Below are 25,998 nucleotides of genomic sequence, written 5' to 3' on the forward strand. Positions count from 1 at the left end.
ATGAAATATCCTTACATTTTGTCCAATAGTTTTTAAGGAGAAAGCGAGAGTAAAGAGAATATTCAGGATTATTTTAGGATTTAGAAATAATGAAGTTAATAGCAGTTTATACTAATTATTTAATAGTAAAGTTTCAGACAGTCATCCTACACTTTTCAGTGAGAATTGTCTTGTATTTTCCATTTCCATTTTGGTTATAACTAAATAGATAAATGAAGATTTAGAATTTGTTTGACAAATGGATGTATTTTTTAATTCATCAAAGAAAACCAGAATATTTACTCATAGGCCATGAAACAGGAAGTGACATGAAATTTAGATCGAATGTGCATGATTTAGAGTGTGTTTGCTTACTTTGGGCGAAAAGTTTAGAAACACATTGAATTCCTTAGAATTCTATCTATAACTTTTTTGTTTTTGAGATGGAGTCTCACCCTGCCACCCGCGCTGGAGTGCAGTGGTGCGATCTCAGCTCACTGCAACCTTTGCCTGCCTCCTAGGTTCAAGCTATTTTCATGCCTCAGCCTCCTGAGTAGCTGGGATTACAGGCGTGGGCCACCATGCCCGGCTAATTTTTGTATTTTTAGTAAAGATGGGGTTTCACCATGTCGGCCAGGCTGGGCTAAAACTCCTGACCTCAGGTGATCTGCCCACCTCAGCCTCCCAAAGTGCTGGGATTTCAGGCATGAGTCACTGCGCCCAGCCCAGAATTTTATCTATAACTTCTAATCTGAACAAGACTAGATAGCTTTTATTCTTCTTTGGGTGGGGGTAGATTTCAATGAGAAGAAATACTGCATTAAACTCTAATTTTTATTTAAGTTCTTGAGGTTTTTTGTTTTTTTTTTCAAAATTATATCTTGTATATTTCCAAGGCAGAAGACTATTTGGAGAAGTAAAGTCTCTTGTAGCTAAAGTATTCTGTTGTGTGGCAGTTGAACTGATGTGTGCTTCCCTGACATTTACTTGGTAAGTAGTTAATTGCTTACCAAGTTAGAAATAACTGTGGTATCAGTAATACAAATACTTGAATTCAGGGAAAGGTGAGATACTATATTATGCTAGGTGAAGTATTAGTGGTACTTAGTTATTAATGTGGGATTTGTTTAGTTAGAACCTAAAACAATATTAGGACAAACATCTGTATGTTCAAAGATACTAGTTTCTTTATTGCTGGGTAAAAGGTGATTATAAAAGGATCATGACAGGTTAACACATTTGGCTTCAATTTCAGTTTTGCCAGATCTAGGCAGGATTTATTTGGGCAACAAACAATACATGTAATCAATTATAATTATTCTTATTAATGATGGGGAACACAGAGATGTATATTAAAATTTCATTTAATTTCAGATAAATGTTTACTGGGAAAATTTGAAATATATTTTTATATTTAGATTGGATGCTTACTTAAAAAGCAATGAAAGAGCATTGCGAAGACATGAAGATTTCTTCTCCTTTCACCCTATCTCCCCAATCAGTTTCTTCCTTCATTAATTGCTGTTTGAGAATTACAGCTTGGCTCTAAAACTTAAAATAGCTACTTCCTCTCAGATATTTTCTGCATTGTGTGTCTGGTTGCCTATTTGAGTTTCAGAGAATTTCCCTTATGGAATGCAAAGTGAAAGGTAAATAGTCAATTAAGTAGAGAAGTTACTGTCAACAGAGATATATGTAAACATAGCAAATACTAAAGCAAAATAATCTGGCTTTAGCTCTTAGGGAAATATTTGCTATTGCTAAACCTCAATTTACATACTCTACAATGAGTGTTGATTATCTGTAATTTGTGCTCTGACCCTTTAAAATTTTTACCTATGAAACTTCTCATGGCATCTAGTTGTATTACACTTTTAGTTTCTGTATCTTTATCTTGTCCATCACCAAAGAGGAATTGAGGTGAAAATTTCCAGTTGATGAATTTGTCTTCCATTGCTTTTAATGTTACATGTTTGTTTAGCTTTCCTGCAAAGTAGTATCTGTTTATTTGTTTGGAGACCACATGGCCTAGTGGACCTTAGCATTGGATAGACTTTGGTTGGAAATCCAGTTTGGTTTCTACTCATATTAATTAGCTATAAAACTAAGATAATATCCAGCTTATAGGGTTATTAGTAGGATTAAGTGAGATAGTATAAGTAAAATAGCATAGTAACTAGTAGATAGTACACATGGATTTCAGTCATCATCAACTTTTGAATAATCTACTAGATTGACACACCTAAACTTCATCCTCTGCTGTATTTCAACTTTCATATAATAAATGGTGAGTGAGGTATTAAGCCCAGCATCTGATGCGCTCCCTCCTCTCACCTCCCACCCTCCAAAAGGCCCAGTGTGTGTTTTTCTCCACCAAGTGTCCATGTGTTTTTATCATCCAGCTCCCACTTATAAATGAGAACATGTGGTATTTGGTTTTCTGTTGCTGTGTTAGTTTGTTAAGGATAATGGCCTCCAGCTCCATCCATGTCCCTGCAAAGGACATGAGCTCATTCCTTCTTAAGGCTGCATAGTATTCCGTGGTGTATATGTACCACATTTTCTTTATCCAGTCTACCATTAGTGGGCATTTGGGTTGATTCCATGTCTTTGCTATTGTGAATAGTGCTGCAGTGAACATATGTGTGCATGTATCTTCATAATAAAATAATAAAATGATTTATATTCCTTTGGGTATATACCCGGTAATGGGATTGCTGGCTCCAATGGTATTTGTGCCTCTAGGTCTTTGAGGAATCCCCACACTGTCTTCCACAATGGTTGAACTAATTTACTCTTCCACCAGCAGTGTAAAAGCATTCCTTTTTCTCCACAACCTTGCCAGCATCTGTTGTTTTTTGACTTTTTAGTAGTAGCCATTCTGACTGGTGTGAGATGGTACCTCATTGTGGTTTTGATTTGCATTTGTCTAATGATCACTGACATTGAGTTTTTTTTTTTTTTCATATGTTTGTTGGCCGCATGTATGTCTTCTTTTGAGAAGGGTCTGTTCGTGTCCTTTGCCCACTTTTTAATGTTTTATTTTTTTCTTGTAAATTTGAGTTCCTTATAGATACTGGATATTAGACCTTTGTCAGATGTATAGATTGCAAAAATTTTCTCCCAATCTTTAGATTGTCTGTTTACTCTGTTGATAGTTTCTTTTGCTGTGCAGAAGCTCTTTAATTTAATTGGATCCCATGTGTCAATTTTTGCTTTTGTTTCAATTGTTTTTGGTTTTTTCATCATGAAATCTTTGCCTGTGCTTATGTCCTGATTGGTAATGCCAATTCTGGGGTTTTCATAGTTTTAGGTTTTACATTTAAGTATTTAATCCATCTTGAGTTGATTTTTGTATATAGTATAAGGAAGGGGTCCAGTTTCAATTTTCTATGTATGGCTAGCCAGTTCTCACAGCACCATTTATTATATAGGGAAATCTTTCCCCGTTGCTTGTTTTTGTTAGGTTTGTTGATGATCAAGTGTTGTAGGCATGCAGTCTTACTTCTGGTTTCTCTAATCTGTTCCATTGGTCTATGTGCCCATTTTTATACCAGTGCCATGCTCTTTTGGTTACTGTAGCCCTGTAGTATAGTTCGAAATAGGGTAGTGTGATGCCACCAGCTTTGTTCTTTTTGCTTAGGGTTGTCTTGGTTATTTGGGCTCCTTTTTGGTTCCATATGAATTTTAAAATAGTTTTAAAAAAATTCTGTGAAGAACGTCAGTGGTAGTTTGATGGGATTAGCATTGAATCTATAAATTGCATCAGACAGTACGGACATTTTCGTGATACTGATTCTTTCTATCGATGAGCATGGAATATTTTTCCATTTGTTTGTGTCATCTCTGATTTCTTTGAACAGTGGTTTGTAGTTCTCCTTGAAGAGGTCCTTTACTTCCTTTGTTAGCTGTATTCCTAGGAATTTTATTCTTTTTGTGACAATTGTAAATGGGATTGCCTTCTTGATTTGGCTGTTGGCTTGGCTATTGTTGGTGTATAGGAATGCTATTTATTTATTTATTTATTTATTTATTTATTTATTTATTTATTGAGACAGAGTCTTGCTCTGTCACCCAGGCTGGACTGCAGTGACGCGATCTCAGCTCACTACAACCTCCACCTCCCAGGTTCAAGGGATCTTCCTGCCTCAGCCCACTGAGTAGCTGGGATTACAGGTGTGTGCCACCATGTCCGGCTACTTTTTGTATTTTTAGCAGAGACGGGGTTTTGCCATGTTGGGCAGTCATGAACTCCTGACCTGAGGTGGTTCACCTGCCTCAGCCTCCCAAATTGCTGGTATTACAGGTGTGAGCCACCTCACTCAGCTGGAATGCTAGTGATTTTTGCATGTTAGTTTAGTATCTTGAGACTTAGCTGAAGTTGCTTATCAGCTTAAGAAGCTTTTGGGCTGAGACAATAGGGTTTTCTAGATATAGGATTATGTCATCTGTAAACAAGGATAGTTTGACTTTCTCTCCTCCTATTTGAATACTCTTTATTTTTTTCTCTTGCCTGATTGCCTTAGCAGGAACTTTCAAGACTATGTTGAATAGGGGTGGTGAGAAATGGCAAACTTGTCTTGTGCGGGTTTTCAGGGGGAATGTTTCCAGCTTTTGCCCATTCAGTATGATATTGGCTGTGGGTTTGTCATATATGGCTCTTATTATTTTGAGGTATGTTCCTTCAACACCCAGTTTATTGAGAGTTTTTAACATGAAGGGATGTTGAATTTTATTGAAGGCTTTTTCTGCATCTATTGAGATAATCATGTGGTTTTTAATCTTTAGTTCTGTTTATGTGATGAATCACATTTATTGATTTGTATATGTTGAACCAACCTTGCATCCTGGAGATGAAGCCAAGTTGATCGTGGTGGATAAGCTTTTTGATGTGCTGCTGGATTCGGTTTACAAGTATTTTGTTGAGGATTTTTGCATCAGTGTTCATCAAGGGTATTGGCCTGATGTTTTCTTTTTTTTGTTGTTGTATCTCCGCCAGATTGTGGTATAAGGATGATGCTGACCCTTCCTCTGTTGCCCAGTCTAGAGGGTAGTGGTGTGATCATAGTTCACTGTAGCCTTAAACTCCTGGGCTCAAGAGATCTTCCCACCTCAGCCTTTTTTTTTTTTTTTTTTTTTAAATTAGCTGTGTGTAATGGTGTGTGTCTGTAGTCCTATCTCAGCTGGGACTACTAGGTACGCACCATCACACCCAGCTAATTAAAAAAATTTTTTTTTTAGGTTGGGTATAATGGTTTATGCCTGTAATCTTAGCCTATTGGGAGGCCAAGGTGGGAGAATCGCTTGATTCTAGGGATTTGAGACTAGCCTGGGTAACATAGTAAGACCGTGTCTCTATAAAAAATTTTAAAAATGGCCAGGCATGGTGGCTCACATCTGTAATTCTAACACTTTGAGAGGGCAAGGGAGTAGGATCCCTTGAGCCCAGGAGTTCGAGACCAGCCTGAGCAACATAGGGAGATCCCATCTCTATAAGAAAAAATATAATATTAAAAAAATTTAAGAATAATTAGCTGGGCGTGGTGGTTTGTGCCTGTAGTCCCAATTACTCAGAAAGTTCAATTACTCAGTGAGCCGTGATCATACCATTACATTCCAGCCTGGGTGAACAAACAAGACCCTGTTAGAGATGGGGGTTTTACTTAGTCACCCAGGCTAGTCTCAAACTCCTGGCCTCAAGCGATCCAACCGCCTCAGCCTCCCAAGTAGCTGGGATTACAGATGCCAACTCCCATGCCTGGCCATTTGTATATTTTAACCATTCTAATTGTCATGTAGTGGTATGTCATTGAGGTTTCCATTATGGTTTCAAACCCTGATGACTAAGGAGGTTGAGCATCTTTTAATACATTTTTTGGCTCTTTGAGTTTTGTCATTTGTAAAGTGCCTGTTAATGTCTTTTGCTAATTTTTCTATTGGATTGACTCTTTTTTTTTGTTATTTGTGTTCTGGCTGTTCTTGGCCCTTTGCATGTTCATGTACATTTTAGAACCAGAACGTCCACACACAGAGGCATACACAAAAGCTATTACGATTTTGTTTGGGATTGTATTGAATCTATAGGTTAATTTGAAGAGATTTAAAACATTTACAATATTAAGTTTTCTGATTGATGTTTAGGGTATCTCTGTTAATTAATTTTTCTCCAGTTTCTCTAAGATTTTATATTTTTGTTGGTGAAGGCCTTGCACATATTTTGTTAGATTTATTCCTAAATTCTTGATAGTTTTAATTCTGTTGTAAATTGTAGCTTAAAAAATTCCCTTACTGAATTTTGTTGCTGGCATATAGAAATACAATTAGTTTTTCTATATTTTTTTATTTCTATTTTTTATTTTTTGAGACCGAGTCTCGCCTTGTCACCCAGGCTGGAGTGCAGTGGCACAATCTTGGCTCACCGCAACCTCCACCTTCCAGGTTCAAGCAATTCTTCTTCCCCACCCTCCTGAGTAGCTGGGATTACAGGCATGCATCACCATGCCCAGCTAATTTTTTTTTTTTTTTGGTATCTTTAGTAGAGATGGGGTTTCACCATGTTGGCCAGCCTGGTCTCAAACTCCTGACCTCATGATCCACCCGCCTCAGCCTCCTGAAGTGCTGGGATTACAGGTGTGAGTCACCGCACCCTGCCGGTTTTTCTATATTTGAATCCAGAAACCTGACTCAATTAGGCCAATAGTTTTAATAATTTATCGTGGATTCTTCTGGATTTTCTAAGTATACTAAATCATATAATCTGCAAATATAGTTTCAGTTCTTCTTTTTCAATCTTGATCCTTTTTTGTTCTTGCCTATATTGTTTTTATTCATGGAGTCTCATTTCCTGGTGTGCTTTGTTACTGTTGTATGCTGGAGATTGTGTTTCGAAAGTTATTTGTGGACTATATTGAAGCTTAGGAGGATTATATCTTTCTAGAAGGGTTTTCATTTGTTTTTTTTTTTTCATTGGCCTGGGGTCATTGCTGGTCCAGGACAATTTTAATTTAAATCTGGGATCTGAGATCTCAGAACCACTAGATAAGTTGAAAATGGGTTGTAGATCCATATGAAGGCTGATAAGGTTCTGGTTCATCCTCAAGTAATTGTTCACAGCTACAGGAATTTCAGGGGTTTCTTCCTGACTCCATTGAGTTTTAAATTTCTGTGCCTAAATTTTTTTGTCTATTTCTAGAAATTTTTTTTTCTTTTTCCTTTTTTTCCTTATATAGGCCTAATCATCTCTGAAATGTCATTTCTTACATTCATCTAAACGTGTGTTTGGAACCTGTTTAATAAAACACAGGTTTCATTTATTGATATAAAACAACACATCACAAAGGTTTTGTGCACGCTGCTTGATTTTAGGTCTTAGGGCTGGATGTTTGTATGTTCCTGTAAGGGCTCAATGGGCTCAGAAATGTCATTTGTTAGATTCTACAAACTGTGTGTTTGGAACCTTTTTGATGAAAACCCAGGTTCCATTCAGTGACGTAAAACAGCACATCAGAAAGCTTTTTCTTCTTCTTCTTTTTTTTTTTTTTTTTTTTTTTGATAAGGGTTTGCTGTGTCACCCAGACTGGAGTGCAGTAATGTGATCATGGCTTACTGCAGCCTCTAACTCCTGGGCTCAAGCAATCCTCCCACCTTAGCCTCCCAAGTAGCTGAGATAACAAGTGTATACCACCATACCTGGCTAATGTTTTAATTTTTTTTTTTTTTTTGTAGAGATGGGGTCTTACCATGTTGCCCAGGCTGGTCTCAAACTCCTGGACTCAAGTGATCCTCCCGCCTTGGCCTCCAAAAGTGCTGGGATTATAGACGTGAGCCACCATGCCCAGCCTTTTGCTTTTAAAAAGAAAATCACTTTTTATAGTTTCCACTTCATACAGATTGTGCTTGTCTTTTATTTCTGTACACATGGTAGCATAGTTATTATCTGTAAACTTTGTGAATTCTTCTCTGTTGTTTTTGTTCGTGAAGTATAGTTTTATTCTATACCTTGTTATAAAATACAACGTGCTTGACATTGTATTTGGAAATTTATTTGTAGGAATACTTTGAGGTGTACTGTGAAGGTTCCTCCAGAGAGGATTTGAGTTTGCTTTTGCGAGGTGCCTGGGCATTTGAATCAGGTACCGCCTTAAAACAAGTTCAAGGCTTGGGATTCCCTGATATCCTACATCATTTGAGCAGGAAGGTCTCTCGTCAGATATCCCACTTTGTGTGGGCCTGACTTTGTATATTAACTTTCTGTGCTGTAAAGATGTTTTTAAAATTTTATCAGTGTTTTGTTTTGTTTTGTTTTGTTTTCTCTAGGAGGTTGACCTAAATAATACAGCCTGTTTTACTGAAACAGCAAGTTCTACTGCAGTTTGTTTAACTAGATACATGTTGGACATTTAGTTTTTTTCTTTATTATTATAAATAACACTGTAATAAAGAAACGTTTTTATTTGTGTGCTTGTCCTGTTATTTACTTGTGATTAATCTGAAAATAAAATAGTTACAATCTGCGTTTTTAAAGGCTATTTGATATATATTATCAAAGTATGGTACACAAAGATTGTCCTAACACTGTGTATTCTAAATCTTTTTAACTTTTACCATTTTGATAGATGGAAAACAGTACACATTATTATTTTAATTTAGCATTTATTATTTTTACTTATATAACTATTGGCTGTTCATGTTTTACTACTTTTGGGTTATGAAAGCTTACATACTGCCAACTAGGGGCTTACTGAGGCTAACTCACACATCAGATGATGTAAATATTTCCCTCAGATTGTCACTTATATTTCATCTTCATTTACAAATATATATATATGTTTTGGTATAGAAGTTTAACGCTTGTACTAATAGATCTATCAATTTTTTATAAAGCCATAATCAGTCTGAGATAATAAATTTATAGTTGTTCCTAGAAAAACTAGTGTTTTAAGTTTGGAATTGTCTTATGTGGCTAGAAAATTGAGAAATAGTCAAACCACTCTAACCTCAATTAGGATATTTTAATATATTAACATAACTCAAATTAGGATAATGCTAATTTTTAGTCTATGTTAACCTGAGTTTTTACGATAAGTTTTTTCCTTTTTCTCATTAAAATATTTTCTCTTTGTCTGCTACTGTTCTTTTGATGTATACCTTCAGAAATTGGCAGGGTTGAAATTTGAAAGAATATTCAATTTAGGTTTTTTTCTGTATTTTGCCTTCACTAATGATAGTGATTCAGATATCATGTTAGAAATGATTTGAGATATCAAGGTTTTAAAATTTTTAATAAAAGTAAACAGTATTCATTAAAACAGGAAATCATTTTATTGAAACTGAATGAGGACTTCAAATTTTTATAACAGCTTAAAATATGTTTTTTTAGATAAGTGATGAAGAGAAGACTCTTCGATAACAGGAGATTGTTGCCTCATCACCAAGTTTAAGTGGACTTAAGTTGGGGTTCGAGTCCATTTATAAGGTATGTAAACATGTAAAATACTTCCTAGGTTTTGTAAAATATGTCGCATTGAGCTTTATATACATATTTAATTAATCCGTTTTTATAGCCTCTCATCACCACAGCTACTCTGTCTGCTGCACAGATACTGTCCTCATTGCACTAATGGTGTGCCAATGTTCTCTCCTGGGCTGTCTCCTTCCACAGATGCATTCCCAACCCTGCTTGCGCTCTGACCTCCCATTACAGGCTGTTTTCCTAATGGAATACCTCCTTGCATTGTTTGGGTTCTTACACCCTGCACTGGGCCAGGAAACCCTCATCACCCATTTGGCCCAACACTGTGTTTGGATTGCTGCCTTGCGTGGAAGCCCCCCTTCGTTTCTCTTGGCCTCTGACATCATGGTGTCTCGCCTCATGGTCTCTCTGTCATTCCACTGGGCTCTGACATTGTAAGCCTACGTTTTTTCCTATGGGAATGCCCTCCTTAACCTACTCAGATTCCATCATCCTGTGCTTGGCCACCTCAGTTTCCCCTCCCCACTCAGTTCAGATAACTACTTCATATGAACTTTTCCAGAAGGGGAAGAGGGAAGAGTTTAAATTCATTTTACAATTTGATAACTGCAACCCCACAATTTCCTTTGAAAAGAATGTGCTAATTATTATGAGTGAGTGCCAGTAGTTTAAAGTCCTGCCCCATTCCAGCTTCTTCGTTTTGACTGTTGGGCCATCATTCAGTCAGCCTTTCAAGCTTAGAGTGTGGCGATCAATATTTATTTCTCTTACACCACAAATTTCCAGTTACTCTGCCTTCACATCATCTTTTGCTTCTACTTGGGCATTTTTGTTTCCACTGTGACCACCTTAATAAGCTAGAATCATGAAATATTATGGCTAAAGAATCCCTAAGGGTCAGTTAGCCTATCTCTTCCTCCCCTCTCTCAGTTTTACAGATCTGGCTGCTGAGATTTAGAGGCATTCATTAAATTCACCAAATAAGTCTAGTCAGTATCAGAGCCTGGACTAGAACTCATGTTTCTTCCCTATATTATTGCAGTAAACCCTCTTACCTGCTCATCTAATATGTCCTATGTAAGCTACCTATTTGGTGCAGTATCACACAATTCTACCCTGTGGGGCTGTTTGACTTTCCGTGTGTGCCCATGAGGGCAGGGACTGTGTTGTAGCTGTAGAAATCGGTAAGTTAATTGAAAGTTGTTAAAAAGCACATGATCTGTTTATAGTGTGAGATGTCGTTGGATATACAGAAAATTGTATGCATTTATATTTAATTCTTCCTTAAAACTTGAATGAATAGGAAATTTGGGAATCATTTTTCACCTAATTTTTTAACCTCGTTTTTTTAAAAAAGAAAAATTCTATTGGAGAGTAAGAATGATTTTTACAGTTTACTAATATCATACTTTGCTCATCTCTTAGAATTTTAAGATTATTCATAGGGTTTAAAAATCTAAGATTTTTAAAAATAAATTCTTGGGGCAAATACTTATTTTAATAGCAAAACTGAATGCTTATTATTTCCATTTCTTAGCACTGAGATTAGCTTTCTCAATATATTTCTCTGGAGTGAGAATGGAAACATACATGAAGAAATTAGAATTTACTTACAAGTAATTTTCAGCTCTGAATATGTTGTTTACAAATTAGGATTCTCTCTGATGCAGAATACAATGCGGGATATGTGAGGTGAATGCAACATGTGTAGAATTCTTGAGTTAAGAGTTTGAAATCCTGGGGATTATGTTTTGTAAATTCGGAGGTTAAGGAATAAAAGAAAGCATTCCAACTTGGCCTTTTAGTGTTACTATTTTTCAAAACATCAACTCTGAAACGAACATATTTTTGTTCTGCCACTGCTTGCTAATGCTGTTGAGTTTTAAGGAGGATAAATTAATCATTTTGATATTCTTTTGGCTCTGCTAGGACTAATGAATTTCTTTGTTTATACTTTACACATATGAAGACTTAGGAGGATTTCTTAATGACAGGTGCTGACTTATTTTGCCTCTTTCACTCTTAATTCAGATCCCTTTTGCTGATGCTCTGGATTTGTTTCGAGGAAGGAAAGTCTATTTGGAAGATGGCTTTGCTTACGTACCACTTAAGGACATTGTGGCAATCATCCTGAATGAATTTAGAGCCAAACTGTCCAAGGCTTTGGCAGTAAGTATTTTACTTTATTTCTGTATCTGACATGTTCACACTTTCAGTTATATACTCCTGGTAGTTTTATTCTGTGTTTCTCTAGGAAATAAGTTAATTCAGTTTTCATAATGATATTCAGATGACTTATGATGTTGTACTATTAATCCCAAAACTCCTAGATTTTTATTTGTTACTATCCATAGTTGGTTTTTAAGTTTTTTTTTCTTGATCCTACTAATACCAATGCTGAGTGATTAATTTTGTGAGTAACCTCTGTGGGTTTCTTCATGGTCATGCCTTTTTTCCTTAGAAATAGACTTCGTATATGGCTCTTAACAATTAGTGTGGCCTGTGGTAGATATAACTCCTAGATTTCTGTTCTGAATTAGTATTTGGTATCAGTAGAAGACAATATAGAAGAAAATCTTAAGTACTAACACTGTGATATGCTAGTGCTGCAATGAGTAGCTCCGTACTGGGTGAATTTGGAGGTAGCTGTGTTGAACAAATGACATGATCAGTGATTTTTAAGTAGTTTGTTGGAAGTGTGACTCTTAAGTGGTGATATCTTAAAACTATACACATTTTTATATGTAAAACACGTATTTTACAGTTGTTGTCTCTTAATCTGAGTCAGTTTTTAATATATTTTTTGTACCTAATGCAGAAGAAGACTTCAAAGGTTTGTGACATGGCTGTTTTAAACTGTACTGATTATAGTGTAAGCATATGCCAAGCTTTCCTTCTGAGTTAAAAATTGTAGTATTTTCTGATATAAATAAATTTTTATTGACTCTCTGGGGTTACCTAAATATGTATAATTTAGCTATGTCAGCACTTCGGAAGACTAAAATACTAACTCTGTGTTTATTAAATGAAGGAATTTATGAGAACACCTAGCATAACAGATATTTAGTAACTGTTAATATTCTTTCTCCATTCCTAATCCCGTTATTTCTTTATCCTCATGAAAGGTGATGCTTTTAAATTTTTTCTTTACTTGTCTGTCACTACCCTAGATTATATTCTAGTTATAGCTGAGAATAGTGTCTTTCACCACTGTGGAAGACACTGATACTTGTCTACTGTTTGGCCATTGCTCTTTTATTATTCTTAGTTTTATTCACCCATATTCTCTCTGTTGACATTTTAGACCACACTTCTTTGTGTGAAATAGACAAATATTTTCCAGCTTGTTGGATAGTTTTAGCTGTCATCTATTAAATGCTGGTGGTGGACCCCAGTCTCCATGACAACCAAAAATATCACCATGCATTTCAGAAAACTTCTGGCATGTTAATGCTACTATTAATCTGATCATAGTCATTTCCTTCTTACCAAATTTTAAATTTATGCCTGTGACAATGTAATTGTGGCTAAAAAGTATGAGTTCTTTGGGGCCTTCTGAAAAAAGTTTTTCTTGCTAAAAAAAATACATGTGGGATGAAGTAGTCTTTTTTCCCCCCTCTGGATATTGTTGTAACTGAATGTGATGCCTGGAACAGCTACAGCCATCTAGAGATGAGGCAGGTAACTTCGGGACAACCCAATTTGCTGCATAGACATGTAGAAAGATGGAAATAATCTGAGTCCTTGTTGCTGTCGTTGAGTTGCTGAATTATTCTGGAACCACCAAACTTTTTATTACATGGGATAATGAAGTTTTAATTTTTAAAGGCACTAACTTAGGTACTCATATTTGAGTGGAATTCTCTTTCTCTAGTAGCAGAAAGCATCCTGGTACCTAGATCAGTGTCTGCGTTAGTTAGTATTTTCTTTTCTAGTTGCAGGTAACAGCCTATGCTACATTAACCAGTAAATAGAATCTGCTAGCTCATAAAAGTGAGAAGTCTAGATATAATATGGACTCCAGACATAGCTTGCCGAATGTTTCATCCCTTTCTCTGAATATGTCTTTACCCTTATGTGTATGCCTTATCCTCAGTCTGGCTTTCTGATGGTTGCAAAAATAGTTACCATGGGATCAGGCTTTATTTCTGTATAGCATACTATCTGAAAGAATTTCTTTGTCCCTGGGCAGAAGTTTGAAATCAAGGTGTCGGCATGGCCATGCTTCCTCTGAAGGTGCTCTGGAAAGATCTATCCCACATCTGTCTTCTGGCTTCTGGTAGTTCTTTGACTTGTGGCAACATAACTCCAGTCTTCACATGGCATTCACCCTGCATGTCCCAAATTCTGCTTTTTCTAAGGATATCAGTCATATTGAGATATCATTTTTCTAAGGATATCAGTCACCTCTCAACTCCAATGTGACTTCATTGTAACTAAGTACATCTGCAACAATCCTATTTCTAAATAAGGTCACATTCTGAGGTACTGGGGGTTAGTACCTCAACATATGATTTTCTTGGGACAGAGTTTAACCCATATCACATGTCTATCACTAAAGCAGCTATTGTGGTTTAAGGGATAGCCTAGCCTAAGATCATGTGTCTACCCCTTTAGATGGGGGATCATGGGAGCTGAGAGTCAGTGTGTTCCTGAAATCACAATATCCCAAACAAAAATGGATGATTGTTAGGAATGGGGAGAGGGGAGAATGAAGATGGGGAGGCAGACAACAATTGTCTACTACCTAGAAAAGACACTGAATATGAATTAAATGTACAAAGTTTTTCACTTTGTAATTTCTTTCAAGCCAAGCTGCCCAGTGCCCAAAAACCTAACTATGAAAATGAATCTGAAATTCTTTTACTTTTGGGTTTAAAGGTACTTCTGATTTTGTGTATTGCAAAGTTTAAATAAATTTTTAATAAGTTTTGACTGTTTGTTTTATAAATTTGCCTTGAAAGCAACTTTAAAAATGTAAAAAAAAATTTTACATTTGCCACACATTTTTATTTTAGGTAAGTCAAGATATTCTATGTATATTTGTGATTTATCATCCCAATATTCCAGTGTAGAAAGAAGGATATGTGGCAGATTTTTGCAAAATTTTACAATTTTTTTCTACTTTCTGGGTAGAAATGAGGGGTCTATACTGAGAGAAAAGACAAAACTTGGGTTCCTAAGTTTGTAATAAATTCATTTCAGCCAACTGCACCTAAGCTTTCTACCTTGTTGATAAGAAATGAGTATTTATGAACTTTGAATTCCATTCTTCTTCACTTCTTTCTACTCATTCTTCCCCTTCCAAACATACTTTTTAAAAAATTAATACTTTAAAAAAATTTGAAATATCACAGACTTACAGAAAATTAAGTATAAAATAGCAACTTTTTCTTTAAACCATTTGAGAATAAGTTCCCAGCCTGATGTCTTGGCACCCCCAATACTTGTTAGTGTTTATTTCCTTCAAACAGAACATTTTCCTGCATGACCACAATTCAATATCAAAATAAGAAAATTAATGTTGATAAGTTACTACCATCTAACCTCCAGACCCCATTCAAGTTTCACCAGTTGTCTCAATCACATCCCACAGGCAATTTTAATTCACATGTATTATTTAGTTGTCATGTCTCTTTAGTCTCCTTCAGTCTGCAAGAGATTCTTAGTTTCTCTTAGATTTTCATGGATTTTGTTACTTTTGAAGATTATCAGCAGTTATTTTGTATCTCTCAGTTTGGGTTTATCTGATGTTTCTGCCTAGATTCAAGTTAGACATTTTAAGCAGTACTGTAACAGAAGTTATGCTATGTTCTTTTCATTGCATTCTATCAGATTACATGATTTTGATTCAGCCCAATTCTGATTGACTTTATCAAAATTTATCCATTCTATTGTTGATAGGCATTTGGCTTTTGTTTTCTTTCTTTTTTTTTTTTGGTTATCACAAATACTGCTGCTCTGAACATTGTAGCACATATTTTGGAAAACATATTTCTGTTGGTTATGTGTTTAGGAATGGAATTGTAGGGTATTGAGTATATCTGTGTACAGCTTTAATGGATTTAGATTTACTTTAAATGGATTTATTCTGGCTGAGTGGGGTGGCTCACACCTGTAACCCTAGTCCTTTGGGAGGATGAGGTGGGAGGATTGCTTGAGCTCAGGAGTTTGAGACCAGCCTGGGCAACATAGTGAGAATCCGTCTCTACTAAAAACAACAACAACAACAACAACAACAACAACAACAACAAACTAGCCAGTCGTGGTGGCATGCGCCCGTAGTCCCAACTACTTGGGAGGCTGAGGTGGGGGGATCACTTGAGCCTGGGAGATCAAGGCTGCAATGAGCTATAATCATGCCATTGCACCCCAGCTTGGGCAACAGAGTGATACCCTGTCTCAAAAAAAAAAAAAAAAAAAAAAAAAAGAAAGAAAGAAAGAAAGAAAAGGATTTGTCCTGATTACAGGTGGGTTGTGGAGAGTCCTGGCCTTGGTGTCTTGGATTTAATAGAAGACAGACAGTGACTTGCTTTCTCCTGGGTGGTTCAGGGCTGAGCCTGGTTGAGAGGAGATCCAGAGAACACTTTTTCTTATGTAGGAGAGTGGTGGGAGTTGTTGCCTGGGAGCCTGTCCTGACAGCTGTTTGAAAAGGAGCAGGAGGGAAGCGAAGGAATTCATTTAGGGCTGTGGCGAAGTAGAAATCTAAACCTATTGCTATGGTCTCTTTATTACTGTCCTTTCCATTGAGGAAGGTTTTGACCTTGGAGTATGTAATTGAAAACTTTCAGCTTTATAAATGGAAATATTCTTGTAGGATAAGAAAAAGTACCCTAAAGTAGATTTTTTGAAAGGTATTTTGATGAGTGGTAGAGGATGAAATAAATGGTTCTGGGGGAAGTTGTAAATTGATGAGAGTTTTACCCCAGGTGACAACTGAAAGCTTATTCTTAACCTATGACCATATGACTTTTATAATATAACTATCTAGCTTTTGAACATGGTTTAGGACTGATAAAAAATTGACATTACTTTTTCCTTTGATAGGAACTCTGTGGCCCTACTTCCTCTCAGAACCTTCCCTTAAGTCCCAAGATTGTGCTAAGTATATCTCCTTTGTGTTCCCACAGCATTCTGCACACGACCAAATTATGGTGAAATTATTCTCATTGTGTGTTTTCCTCCTCAATTAAAATGTAAGTTCTTTGAAAGTGAGGGATTTCTCTTAATTCAAATTTTTATCTGGTATAGCATGTGGCACATAGGGTTAGTGGTCAGTAAAATGTTATTGAACTGACAGATACCAAATAATGATATAAACTTGCTTTTGTTCACAGTTTACTGTTTATACATACTGTTATTCCCACTATAAGTCACTGAGAGAGAAAGGGGTTATAATGTGCATTATATGGATGAGGAAAATGCAGCACAGAGAGACCAAAGTAATTTGTCTAAGATTATGTTGGCTAATAATTGCTGGAGCCCTGACTTGATCTCAGGTTTTCTGATTGCAATTCTTAGGGTCTTTTGATGGTAACTGTGCCTTTGTCAGGAGTTGTATAACCAGGTGATTTAGGTCTTCAAACTCTGATAAAATATTCATAGGTAAGTATATTAAGGTCCAGTCACAGAGCAGGCACAAGGGGTGAATTTGGAGCTACGGTAGAATAGATTGATAACCAGTTAGGGAAAAGAATGAGGGAAAGTTTTTTTTGCTTCATATGGCAATTTTAGAAGCTATAGCCAGTTCTTTTATTTAATGGTTTATTTTTAAATAACTTTTTATTTGTTCATCCATGCATAGGTTTGGGTACTAGAGATACTACTTAACAAATTAGATGAGATTTCTTCTCTTACAAAGCTTATATTCTAGTGGGAGACAGACAATTACTGAAGAAATAAACAATAACAATATTGTAAATGACATGAAGGAGCCAGCTGAACAAATATAGAGGAAACTGCATTCCAGGCAGGAAAAGTCACTAATGCAAAGGCCCACAAAGGGAGGAATCTTGGCCTGTTTTTTTAGAATCAAAAAGGCCAGTGTAGCTAGAACATAGTGAGCTACGGTAGAGTGCTACCATGTGAGGCTGCAATGGCTAGGTGTAGACTCTGCGAGACTTTGAGGTAGAGTCCCAGGGTAAAGAGTTTGATTTTTTTTTTAGCCTAATGTAGTGGAAAGACATTGGATGATTTTGAATAAGTGAGTGATATGATCTGATTTATGTTTTAAATAGATGACTGTGGCTGCTGCTTGAAAGCCATTTTGGAGGATAAAAAAGGAATGGAAGCAGGAGGACTAGTCTGGAAGTTTTCACATTAATCTAGATAGTGGCTTGAAATGGATTGGTTGTGGTGATATGACTGAGAGAAGTCAGTGGATTTCAGTTAGTTTTTAAAGTATTATTGACATGGTGGATTGGTTGTGAGAGAAAGAGAAGAATCAGCATAATGATGATGATGATGAGAGCTTAAGCATAGTGAAAATTTAATATTTGCCAAGTGCTATTCTAAATTCTTTATATGAATTAATGCATTTTGTCTTTATGGTAACCCTATAAGGCAGGTACCATTATCACTCTCTGAGGCTTGTAGTATCTTTATACAGGTAGTGAGGAGCAGAAGCAGGATTTGAATCCATACAGTCTGGCATCAAGGTCTATGTTCTTGACCATTATATTACACTGCCTAGAATTTTGGCTTGAATAATTTATTAGGGGGTGATGCCTTTGCCAAGATGTAGAAGACTCTGAGAAAAATATGTAAAATAAAATAAAGAGTTGTATTCTGACCACGTTAAGTAAAAGGTGCTTATTGGTTACACAAATGGAGATGGCAAGTTTGAAGTTGGATTTGAGTGTCTAAATTTTTGGGGAGGAGAATGTGAAGCCATGAGACTCCAGGAAGAGTGTGGGATGTCAGTGGAGAAGAGAGGGGGCCCACAGCTGAGCTTGGTTTCCATACACTTCCACTTGATGTCATTAAGCAGAGAACATACTTCATTTGTTGTTAGAAAATGGGGCAGATCCTTAAATTGGAGCTGGATTTCTTTAAGGCAAAAATCTCTTTCTCCTCACACAGTGTGACTATTTATTTTTATTTTTATTTTTTATTTTTAGACAGGGTCTCTACTCTGTCACCCAGGCTGGAGTGCAGTGGTGAAATTACAACTCACCATGGCCTTGACCTCCCAGGCTCAAGCAGTCCTCCTGCCTTAGCTTCCTAAGTAGCTGGAGCCACAGGCCTGTGCCAACAGTGCCTGGCTAATTTTTTATTAATAAAAGTTTATGTAGAGTTGGGTGTATCCCTATGTTGCCTGGGTTGGTCTAGAACTCCTGTGCTCAAGTGATCCTTCTACCTGAGCCTCCTAAAGTTCTGGAATTACAGGCATGAGTCACCATGCCTGGCCTTAATTTCACTTTCTATTTGTGAGACTCATCTTTAGAAGGTACTGGTAAAACGTTAAAGAAACCAGACTTCCAAAAAATGTATTTACACACATCTTATTTAGATACAGAAAAAAGGACTGAGAAGTTCCCAGGAAGATAATTGACAGGCAGGTAAGTGGCTCTTACTTGGAGTCACAGAGAAAAGCAAGGATTTTCTTTTTTGAAAAGGATTTCCTTTTTCACGTTTAGAAAGTACCAGCTGGGTCTGTGGCTCATTAAGTATTTGTTGGTTTGGAAAAATATGCTTTGTAGGCACTTGATCAGGTAATTTTTATTTCTAAAGAGTGTGGAATCCTCTTAAATCTTGTATCCTCTTTTTAAAAGTAGTGGTCAATTTTCTTCCTTAAACTGTGATTAAATATAATTAATTTTCTTGAATGGTTACTTAGTTGGGAATCATATAGGAGTTTTCTTACTATTTGTGTACAACTAGCTGATTTCTTGGGTTCTGGTTAACATGTCTTTTTAAATATACTGATCATTTAATGCCATTTTAAAGTGGGTCACTGTGAACTTGTCAGTGCTGCAGCAAATCCGTCAATATGCAAGTAGCATATCGCCATATGCAAGCATAACATGCTTTCACCTCCACCATTACTGTCAGGCACCAGTTCATTTGGTCTCCCTTGCTGCTGATCTGTGGGAAACAAAACGTTGCAGTTGAAAGCCATGAGACTGTTAGGATGGTGCAAAAGTAATTGTGGTTTTTTTCTTTACTTTTAATGGCAAAGACTGCAATTACTTTTGCGCCAACCTAATAACACACACAAAAAAATCATTTTTGGGGGGAAAATAAGCATATGCTCTTTCTAGTTTGACAGGTTTGTTGACTGAGGATGCTCAGCTGAACTTGATTGTTGTTATATTTGTGAGATACTGGTTTGTTAACCTTTTTCTAAGATGCAGTTTACAATCTGTTGTCTATTCAACACGTATTTCTCTTTTTTTAACTTTTAGGTTTGGGGGTACATGCGAAGGTTTGTTACATAGGTAAACTCATGTCATGGGGGCTTGTTGTACAGATTATTTCATCACCCAGGTATTAAACTCAGTACCCAATAGTTACCTTTTCTGCTCCTCTCCTTCCTCCCAACCTCCACCCTCAGGTAGACCCCAGTGTCTGTTGTTCTTTTCTGTGTGTGCAAGAGTTCTCATCATTTAGCTCTCACTAAGTGAGAACATGTGGTATTAGGTTTTCTATTCTTGCGTTAGTTTGCTAGTTAGTAGCCTCCAGCTCCATCCATGTTCCCACAAAAGACATGATCTCATTCTTTTTCATGGCTACATAGTATTCCATAATGTATGTGTACCACACTTTCTTTATCTAGTCTGTCACTGAAGGACATTTAGGTTGATTCCATGTCTTTGCTATTGTGAATAGTGCTGCAATGAACATTGGTGTACATATGTCTTGATGGTAGAATGATTTATATTCCTCTGGGTATATACCCAGTAATGGGATTGCAGGGTTGAATGATAGTTCTGCTTTTAGCTCTTTGAGGAATCAGTATGCTGCTTTCCACATTGGTTGAACTAATTTACACTCCCTCCAACAGTGTATAAGTGTTCCCTCCTCTTCGCAACTTCATCAGCATCTGTTATTTTTTGACTTCTTAGTAATAGCCATTCTGACTGGTAAGAGATGGTATCTCATTGTGGTTTTGATTTGCATTTCTCTAATGATCATTTATATTGAACTTTTGTTCATATGCTTCTTGGCCACATGTATGTCCTCTTTAGAGAAGTGTCTGTTCATGTCCTTTGCCCACTTTTTAATGGGGTTGTTTATCTCTTGTATATTTAAATTCCTTATAGATGTTGAATATTAGACCTTTGTCAGATGCATAGTTTGCAAGTATTTTCTTCCATTCTGTGGGTTGTCTGTGTACTCTGTTTATAATTTCTTTTGCTGTGCAGAAGCTGTTAAGTTTAATTAGATCCCATTTGCCAATTTTTGCTTTTGGTGTCTTTGTCATGAAATTTTTGCCCATTCCTATGTCCAGATGGTATTGCCTAAGTTGTCTTCCAGGGTTTTCATTGCTTTGGATTTTACATTTAAGCCTTTAATCCATTTTGAGTTGATTTTTATATATGGTATAAGGAAAAGTCCAGCTTCAATCTTCTGCATATGGCTAGCCAGTTATCCAGCACCATTTATTGAATAGGGAGTCTTTTCCCCATTGCTTGTTTTTGTCAGCTTTGTTGAAGATCATATGGTTGTAGGTGTGTGGGCTTATTGCTGGGCTCTCTATTCTGTTCCATTGGTCTATGTGCTTGTTTTTGTACCTGTACCATGCTGTTTTGGTTACTGTATCCTGTGCTGTAGTTTGAAATTGGTAGTGTGATGCCTCAAGCTTTGTTCTTTCTGCTTAGGATTGCCTTGGCTATTCGGGCTCTTTTTTAGTTTCATATGAACTTTAAAATAGTTTTTATTTATTTATTTTTGTAGTTCTGTGAAGAATGTCATTGATAGTTTGATAGGAATAGGACTGAATTATATAAACTGCTTTGGGCAGTATGACCATTTTAATGATATTGACTTTTCCTGTCCATGAGCACGGGATTTTTTTTCCATTTATTTGTGTATCTCTGATTTCTTTGAGCAGTATTTTGTAATTCTTATTATAGCAATCTTTCACCTCCCTGGTTAGCTGTATTCCTAGGTATTTTATTCTTTTTGTGGCAATTGTGAATGGAATTGCCTTGTTGATTTGGCTCTCAGCTTGGCTTTTGTTGGTGTATAGGAATGCTAGCGATTTTCGTTCATTGATTTTGTATCTTGAAACTGCTGAAGGTGTTTATCAGCTGAAGGAGCTTTTGGACTGAGACTGTGGAATTTTCTAGATATAAAATTACATCATCTGCAAACAGGGATAGTTTGATTTCCTGTCTTCCTATTTGGATGCCTGCCCTTCATTTCTTTTTTTTAAATTAATAATAGCTGAATAGCAACTTTATTCTCCCTTATTCTTAGCATTTACATTATATTTATAGTTTATTAATCCATCTGATTCTAAAAAGTTTTGCAATAGCTACAAATTCATCAAATATCAAAATTATTTCCTAAATCCAAAACTAGTGAAAAATTAGGTCTCAAATAAAAAGGAACATAGAACTGATAAAGACAGTCATAGTTTTCATGGAATAGAAGGGCCACTAATAGCCTAGAGAGGGAGAAGGAAAATATTCATTTTTTTTAGTGGATATCCAAATTTTTATTTATTTTTATTATTTTTAATTTTTCCATAAGTTATTGGGGTACGTATGGGTTGTATTTGGTTACATGAGTAAGTTCTTTAGTGTTGTTTTGTGAGATTTTTGGTGTACCCATCACCCGAGCAGTATACGCTACACCATTATTTGTAGTCTTATTTTTTGTCCATGGTATCATTCTTATGCCTTACATCCTCATAGCATAGCTCCCACATATCAGTGAGAACTTATGATGTTTGGTTTTCCATTCCTGAGTTACTTCACTTAGAATAATAGTGTCTCATTAAGGTCACTGCAAATGCTGTTAATTATTGCTTTTTATGGTTGCATAGTATTCCTTATTTTATATATATGTATATATATATACATACACACACACACCACAGTTTCTTTACCCACTCATAGATTGATGGGCATTTGGATTGGTTCCATGATTTTGCAATTGTCAGTTGTGCTGCTATAAACATGCATGTGCAAATATCTTTTTCGAATAATGACTTCTTTTCCTCTGGTAGATACCCAGTAGTGGTGTTGCTGGATCAAGTGGCAGTTCTTGATTCTTTTAGTTCTTTAAGGAATCTCCACACTGTTTTCCATAGTGGCTGTACTAGTTTACACTCCCATGAGCAGTGTAGAAGTGTTCCCTGTTCATCACATCCATGCCAACATCTACTGTTTTTTGATTTTGATTATGGCCATTCTTGCAGGAGTAAGGTGGTATTGCAATGTGGTTTTAATTTGCATTTCCCTGATCATTAGTGATGTTGAGCATTTTTTCATATGTTTGCTGGCCATTTGTATATCTTCTTCTGAGAATTGTCTATTCATATCCTTAGCCCATTTTTTGATGGAATTGTTTGCTTTTTTTTTTTTCCTTACTGATTTGTTTGAGTTTGTTGTAGATTCTGGATACTAGTCCCTTGTCAGATGTATAGATTGTGAAGATTTTCTCCCACTCTGTGGGTTGTCTGTTTACTTTACTGACTGTTCCTTTTGACATGTGAAAGCTCTTTAGTTTAAGTAGGTCCCAGCTATTTATCTTTGTTGTTATTGCATTTGCGTTTTGGTTCTTGGTCATGAAATCCTTGCCTAAGCCAGTGTCTAAAAGGGGTTTCCCAATGTTATCTTCTAGAACTTTTATAGTTTCAGGTCTTAGGTTTAAGTCCTTAATCCATCATCAGTTGATTTTTGCATAAGGCGAGAGATGAGGGTCCAGTTTCATTCTCTTACACGTGGCTAGCCAATTATCCCTGCACTGTTTGTTGAAAAGAGTGTCTTTTCCCCACTTTATGTTTTTGTTTGCTTTGTTGAAGATCAGCTGGCTGTAAGCATTTGGGTTTATTTCTGGATTCTCTATTCTGTTCCATTGGTCTGTGTGCCTGTTTTTATACCAGTACCATGCTGTTTTGGTGACTATGGCCTATAGTATAGTTTGAAATCAGGTAATGTGATGCCTCCAGATTTGTTCTTTTTGCTTAGCCTTGCTTTGGCTATGCAGGCTCTTTTTTGGTTCCATATGAATTTTAGAATTGTTTTTTTCTAGTTCTGTGAAGAATGATGATGGTATTTTGATGGGATTGCATTGAATTTGTAGATTGCTTTTGGCACTATGGTCATTTTCACAATATTGATTTTACTCCTGCATGAGCATGGGATGTGTTTCCATTTGTTTGTATTATCTATGATTTCTTTCAACAGTGTTTTGCGGTTTTCCTTGTAGAGGTCTTTTGACTCCTTGGTTAGGTATATTCCTAAGTATTTTATTTTATTTTTTTGCAGGTATTGTAAAAGGGATTGAGTTCTTGATTTGAATCTCTGCTTGGTTGCTGTTGGTGTATAGCAGAGCTACTGATTTGTGTACATTAATCTTGTATCCGGAAACTTTGCTCAATTCTTTTATCAGTTCTAGGAGCTTTCTGGAGGAGTCCTTAGGGTTTCCAAGGTAAACGATCATAGCGCCAGCAAACAGTGACAGTTTGACTTCCTCTTTACCGATTTGGTTGCCCTTTCTTTCTCTTGTCTGATTGCTCTGGCTAGGACTTCCAATACTATGTTGAAGAGGAGTGGTGAGAGTGGGCATCCTTGTCGTTTTCCCGTTCTCAGAGGGAATGCTTTCAACTTTACCCCATTCAGTATTATGTTGGCTGTGGGTTTGTCATAGATGGCTTTTATAACATTAAGGTATGTCCCTTGTATGCTGATTTTGTGGAGAGTTTTAATCATAAAGAGATGCTGAATTTTGTGGAATGCCTTTTCTGCATCTATTGAGATGATCATGTGATTTTTTGTTTTTAATTCTGTGTATGTGGTGTATCACATTTATTGACTTGCATATGTTAAACCATACCTGCATCTGTGGTGTGAAACCCACTTGATCATGGTGATTATCTTTTTGATATGTTGTTGTATTCGGTTAGCTAGTATTTTGTTAAGGATTTTAGCAGCTATGTTCATCAAGGATATCAGTCTGTAGTTTTCTTTTTTGGTTACGTTGTTTCCTGGTTTTGGTATTAGGGTGATACTGGTTTCATATAATGAATTAGGGAGGGTTCCTTCTTTCTCTATCCTGTAGAATAGTTTTAAAAGGATTGGTACCAATTCTTCTTTGAATGTCTGGTAGAATTCTGCTGTGAATCCATCTGGTCCTGGACTTTTTGTTGTTGGTAATTTTTAAATTACCATTTCAATCTTGCTCCTTGTTATTGGTCTGTTCAGGGTATCTAATTCTTCCTGATTTAAGCTAGGAGGGTTGTATTTTTCCAGGAATTTATCCATCTCTTCTAGGTTTCCTAGTTTATGTGCATAAAGGTGTTCATAGTAGCCTAGAATGATCTTTTGTATTTCACTGGTGTCAGTTGTAGTATCTCCTGTTTTGTTTCTTAGTTATGTTATTTGGATTTTCTCCCTTCTTTTCTTGGTTAATCTTGCTAATGGTCTATTAATTGTATTTATCTTTTGAAAGGACCAGCTTTTTGTTTCATTTATCTTTTGTATTGTTTTTCTTGTTTCAGTTTCATTTAGTTCTGCTCTGATCTTGGTTATTTCCTTTCTTCTGCTGGGTTTGGGTTTGGTTTGTTTTTGTTTCTCTAGTCCTTGAGGTGTGACCTTAGAATGTCAATTTGTGCTCTTACAGTCTTTTTGATGTAGGCATTTAGGGCTATGAACTTTCCTCTTAGCACTGCCTTTGCTGTATCCCAGAGGTTTTGATAGGTTGTGTCATTATTGTTATTCAGTTCAAATAATTTCTATCTTGATTTTTCTTTTGACCCAATGCTCTTTCAGGAGCAGGTTATTTAATTTCTATGTATTTGCATGATTTTGAAGGTTCCTTTTCGAGTTGATTTCCAGTTATATTCCATTGTGGTCTGAGAAAGTGCTTGATATGATTTCAATTTTCTTAAATTTATTGAGGCTCGTTTCATGGCCTGTCATATAGTCTATCTTGGAGAAGGTTCTATGTGCTATTGAATAGAATGTGTATTCTGAGGTTGTTGGATGAAATGTTCTGTAAATATCTGTTAAGTCCAATTGTTCCAAGGTGTAGTTTAAATCCATTGTTTATTTGTTGACTTTCTGTCTTGATGACCTGTCTAGTGCTGTCAGTGGAGTATTGAAGTCTCCCACTGTTTGGTCTTGCTGTCTATCTCATTTCTTATGTCTATTAGTAATTGTTTTATAAATTTGGGAGCTTGAGTATTAGGTGGATATATGTTTAGGATTGTGATATTCTCCTGTTGGACAAGGCCTTTTACCACTATATAATGTCCCTCTTTCTGTCTTTTAACTGCTGTTGCTTTAAAGTTTGATTTGTTTGATACAGGAATAGCTACCCCTGCTCACTTTTGGTGTCCATTTGCATGAAATGCCTTATTCCACCCCTTACTT

General features: G+C 36.3%; 1 pseudogene; it reads left to right on the forward strand.

The window, feature by feature from the left end:
* The window catches only part of LOC129534463 (DNA primase large subunit-like), a 278,547-nt pseudogene that overhangs the window by 4,175 nt on the left and 248,374 nt on the right, over positions 1-25,998 (forward strand).

This window comes from Gorilla gorilla, chromosome 5 (assembly GCF_029281585.2).
Source record: "Gorilla gorilla gorilla isolate KB3781 chromosome 5, NHGRI_mGorGor1-v2.1_pri, whole genome shotgun sequence".
Taxonomy (NCBI): Eukaryota; Metazoa; Chordata; class Mammalia; order Primates; family Hominidae; genus Gorilla; species Gorilla gorilla.